Genomic DNA, 4,512 nt, shown 5'->3' with positions numbered 1-4,512 from the left:
GGCCGACCAACAAAATAGAGGTTTCTCACTTAGAGCACCTTTTCTATGTTAATTTGCACAGTGGGATTCTTGGTAATTATTTTCTTTCCCGGTCGCGTGCCCTCGTTCTCTCTCACACTTTCCTGTTTGTCAAGCTCCTCGCCGTGCTCGGTGGGCTTGACGAAGACTCCGGAGGCCGCGTGACGCATGGCCCCCATGGCACGTCTTCCCCGCAGCTGCAGAATGGCGCAGGCTTCCAGGCCAAAATTATATCTTTATCGAACGCATTCCATAGATAGAGGCAGCAAGTGCAGAGAGAGTGTGCGCTTGGTAGGGCAGCCCAGCGACTGTCACCGGGCCTTGCATAACCCCTCACAGAGGGAGGGAGGTGGTGTGGAACGACAGGCTGTGTGCCCTCCACTCACCAGGGAACCCGGTTACTTAAGCCTTTGGTTTAAACCTACATCGCGCAGGCATGCAGGGGCGACCACGAGGGCATCCCCCGCCCTCAGCCAGCCTGAGGGCCCCCCCCTTACTCACCACTCATAGGGACCTTCCCCCAGATCTACCCGCACCCCGGCAATGGGAATTGACACCTCTACTTGTGCGGGGGGGGAGTTAATGAACAGAGACTCGATACACTGGGTGTACTCATTAACCGGGATCGCCAGCGAGAGAAAGATAAGCGCGACCCCCAAAGCATGGACGCCAAAAGCGGGGGGGAGCGAAGTCAGTGGCAGAGCCTAACCGTATATGCGTAGTCAAGGCCACTGGGACCTCTTCCATCCTTGTCAAGGGGAGTGCTAACCTCCTCTCCTTTAGTACAACACAATAGGCCCAAGACTTAACCATAACCACCGTAACGCTCGGCACCAAACGTGCCCTACACGCTGAAACTTCCGACGGCGCACCCGACAATAATGCTCTCACTCCCCCACGGGCGCCCGCAGGCGCTTAAACATACTGCTCATCGCCGCACAAATCCACGCCGCACTACATACAAATTCGGCTCCCGCTTTGATCTTGTGCCCCCTCCGCCCGTGGTCATCCAAGCCACAGGGCCCCGTCGACCTGGTACTGCCCAGGGACGGGGCCGGGGCGGAGCGGAAGCAACAAGACTCACCGGTAAAGGGGGGCAGCGACGATGACCGATGCGGCGTGGAACCCGGGAATCAGCGACGAGCAGCCAGCGACCGTCCGAAAGGCGAGGTGGGCGACAAAAGAGGTCGCCAGTGAGGGTGGGGGAAGGCTAAATAGCCTCCCCCTCACACCTGGGCCCGGAAGTGACGCGCATTGCGCGTCACTTCCGGCCCTGACACGGAAGGGGGGCACCAGTCTGTGTCCCTGCCCCCCCCCCCCCCCGAAGGGAGGGAGTGGAGAGGGGTGACCGGGGCCCCGGGGCCACTAAGGCGCCGACCGCCGAGTGGCCCCCTGCGGGGGCCGCGGTCAGCGGCAAACAAGCAAACATACGCATTGCAAACGCCATGATCGGTACTGCATGCTCCCTAAGTGACAAAAGCGCATGTGCCTGGTAAAGAGATGTTCTTCGGTATAATATAGAAATGTAGAGGGGAAGATGCTGCAGAGGAAAACAAGAACGAGAACGACAGAATAAGAGCTGGGAAGACGCCATACACACATGATGAAATATAGAGGGGCAATGTGCACTACATTTCACTAAAGAATGCCAGCGACAAAATACACAGGGCCACAGGGTGTTAGAAGGGAGGTCGGGACAGTGGAACAAAGAAATATGCAAAGAAAGTGAACGGAGGAATTGATGCAGAGAAGTCCGAATGAAACGCTGCAGTGAGTCATGGGAAAAGACGGAAAACGTACACGGGAAGGGAAGGAAGCAAGCTGAACGACAGGGGTGTAAAAGGAGGTGAGAAAGGAGGACAGAAGAAGGGAGGGGAGGCAAAGTGGCGGGAAGAGGAGAGAGGGCATGAAGGGATCGAAGGCAAGGGAAAGAAAGGGAAGATGGACGAGATTAAGAGGAGCTACAGATGGACTTCAGAGAAAAGAAGGGAGGAAATGGTAGAGGAGAAGACTTGAAAACACTGGAAAGAATAGTGAGAAAAGAAAAAAAGGCTGCGTGAAAAGAAGGGCATTAGAAAACAAGAACAAACGGGGCCCTCGTCAGGAAATAAAGAAGCAAGTAAGAGAAGAGCTATAGAGAGAAGACAAGAAGAGGGAAATAAAAAAGTGTAGGGCGCGAGACCGAAGAATTAATAAGACTGAGAAAGAGACAGAGAATGAATAAATGATCGAAAAGAGACTGGCTAGGGCTGGATAGGTGCTACATAGCGGAAGCAAATAGAAAGCAGTGGAGCTGACTGTGCGGGGGAGAAAAGGGTCTGGTCCACTGCAGGGACAGAATCAGAAAAGAGGCGTGGCCAAGGTGAGAACTCAGAAGAAACTGTGAGAGAGATGGAAGGCATGCTGGAAAGGGAGTGGGCTGTAGGAGAGAGTGGAAGACATATATACATCGAGGATATACAGGGTGAGAGAAGGGAGCATGAGAAAAAGAAAATATAGAGAAAGAGAATGCGAGGCAATAAAAGAGACAGCTAGAGAAGGGTAGAAAGGGAAAACTAACAAGAGTAGGGTTTCGAAGGAAAGAGCATTGAGAAGGAAAGTCAGGAGGGAAAGAGAGGGAGGGAAATGAAAAAAGAGTGGGAAGAGAAAGAGATGAGGTGCGAGAGTGAGAAAGAGAGGGATAAACTCAAGGAAAAATGAGGGAGTGCGAGAGATGTCAAGGACAATCAGAGAGAGGTCTAGAGTCAGCCAAAGAGAAGCAGAACCAGAAAGAAAGGAGAGATTTCAAAGAGGATTAACCAAGGAGGCTGGGGAGAAAAAGGGATAGAGAGTGATAAAAAGACAAGCTAGACAGTTTAGAGACCTGAATTCAGAGGTGTGGAGAAACAACAGAGCACAATAGAGGAAAGGAAAGGCTTGGGCAAGAGAGATGAGGGAAGAAAGGAGAGATTTAAAGTGGCCAAAGAAGAAAGAGACCAGAAATACAGAGGGGGATAAAAATAGAGCGAGAGTGACAGAACCTCAAAATGTAAGGGTGGGAGGCGAAGGAGAAACAGAAAGTGAATGAGCGAGAGAAGCGCAGAATCAGCGAGAAAATAGAAAGCGGGAGAAAACAAGCATGCGAGTGGTGCATGTGCTTCGCACTAAAAGTAAAAAAAAAAAAGCATTGGCCGCGTGGCCGTGAAAGTGACGCGGCCGGGCAGCCACGAAAGTGAAAGTGATCGCGATCGCGGGCTATAAGGGTGCCCGCGAGCGATGCACTTAATGAGCCATGACGAGATAGGAAAGCCAGGTGGCGCCTGTGCTCGTAACTGTGCGCGTAACCGCATGCTCTAGGCCACACAAAAAGCTGTGTTCGGCTTTTTGAAGCCCACTTACTAAAAGTCTTGCCAGTGCAGGCGAGACCTTAAAAACGATTAACGGGGAGAATAGAGGGAAATGAAGTGGGAACCTCCATGCTGAAAGTAAAAATATGAAACGGAGGGGCCTGGGAGTGGGGTAAAGTAGAAATCGGGACAATTACACAGGGAAGGAGGGGTCTCGTGTACAAATGTAGTGCAGGATGGGGAATCCCCTCGGCAAAAAAAGGATAGTGCAGGAGGGGCAGAAAAAAGAAAACTAAATAATGTGAATCATTGAAGTACTGAATTCTTGCTAAGAAGGACATTCACCGGATTGATTTTGTCAGCCTTGCGAATGCTTTTCTTGGTGAAAAATGTGTGGAAATAAGATTAATCATAATTAGTTTCTGCAACTTAATTCGTAATATACACATACAACCACATGAATATGAATTCAATTTTGATTTAGAGGTCTAGATACATTAAATAACAATTTATAGCTTAGTAATCCACTCCTAGGTCAGTAATAAAAAATAACATAAAATACCTTAATAGGTTTTTTACAATTATGATATTGCAAAAAACACATTATACTTATGTGCATCAAATCAGCATGCAGTCATATTTCAGGAAAACTGTTCAAGTATTATTATTCTAAGTACATTATGCGCTAAATTATGTGCTAGATACCTATACCTTGAACGTCAATACCCCTGCACTTAGGGTATTATAAACAATCTGGTGAATGATTTTGGCAGGATTGACAGAAGGGTAACATTTATGGAACTACTCCGTATAAGATGAAACAAAGAAATATTACATGGTAGTCCCCAGACTTTATTCAAATGTTCCTTCTACAGTGGGCCTACTTGAACTAAAATATATAAAATTGAGTGTCACTGAAGATACTGACCTACACAACAAACATATTGAATATTAGACTGCTGTCATACTCCTGTTCACCACAACAGTCACATATGAAAAAATCACAGGACCATTTTAATTTGCTATTAATCTATACAAACATTTATTGAAGCTCAATGAATCTAATATTTTTGAGCTACTGTAGCTATTGTGTGTTATAAAATGCTTCATTACATTTCAATTTGACTTTATTCCGTGTTTGAACCATAAAAGTACAGCAAATGAGTAA

The 4,512-nt window shown here is 48.1% G+C and overlaps 1 pseudogene; it reads right to left on the bottom strand.

The window, feature by feature from the left end:
• Positions 1-688: 688 nt before the first annotated feature.
• On the bottom strand, positions 689-809 carry LOC146863233 (U6atac minor spliceosomal RNA; annotated as a pseudogene).
• Positions 810-4,512: the final 3,703 nt, after the last annotated feature.

The sequence above is a fragment of the Triturus cristatus genome, chromosome 2_2 (genome assembly GCF_964204655.1).
Source record: "Triturus cristatus chromosome 2_2, aTriCri1.1, whole genome shotgun sequence".
Taxonomy (NCBI): domain Eukaryota; kingdom Metazoa; phylum Chordata; class Amphibia; order Caudata; family Salamandridae; genus Triturus; species Triturus cristatus.
This window is presented reverse-complemented; position numbering and strand designations above follow the sequence as displayed.